Raw genomic sequence first — 634 nt, 5'->3', positions numbered from 1 at the left:
GGTAGGTGGGGTTTTATGAAGGATGGATGTGAGTGGTGAAGAGAAATATGGGATTTTATAGGTGAAGGGTTTTTGGGGAAGAGGTGTTGAGGTGATTGGTGAATGGGTGAAGAAGAGAGAGAGTGGTGGGGTAGGTGGGGATCCTGTGGGGTCCACAGATCCTGAGGTGTCAAGGAAAAGTCATCCCTGTACCAAGTGGCGAGCAAAATTGCTCTTTGTGCCAATTCTGGCGTTAAACGCCAGGCTGGTGCCCCTTTCTGGCGTTTAACGCCAACTTCTTGCCCTTTTCTGGCGTTTAATGCCAGTCTGGTGCCCCTTTCTGGCGTTAAACGCCCAGAATGGTGCCAGACTGGGCGTTAAACGCCCATCTGCTAGCCTTACTGGCGTTTAAACGCTAGCAGGTTCTTCCTCCAGGGTGTGCTATTTTTCTTTCTATTTTTCTTTCTGCTTTTGCTTTTTCAATTGATTTTGTGACTTCTCATGATCATCAACCTACAGAAAATATAAAATAACAAAGAAAATAGATAAAATATAACATTGGGTTGCCTCCCAACAAGCGCTTCTTTAATGTCAGTAGCTTGACAGAGGGCTCTCATGGAGCCTCACAGATGCTCAGAGCAATGTTGGAACCTCC

The sequence above is a fragment of the Arachis duranensis genome, chromosome 10 (genome assembly GCF_000817695.3).
Source record: "Arachis duranensis cultivar V14167 chromosome 10, aradu.V14167.gnm2.J7QH, whole genome shotgun sequence".
In the NCBI taxonomy this organism is placed as follows: Eukaryota; Viridiplantae; Streptophyta; class Magnoliopsida; order Fabales; family Fabaceae; genus Arachis; species Arachis duranensis.
This window is presented reverse-complemented; position numbering follows the sequence as displayed.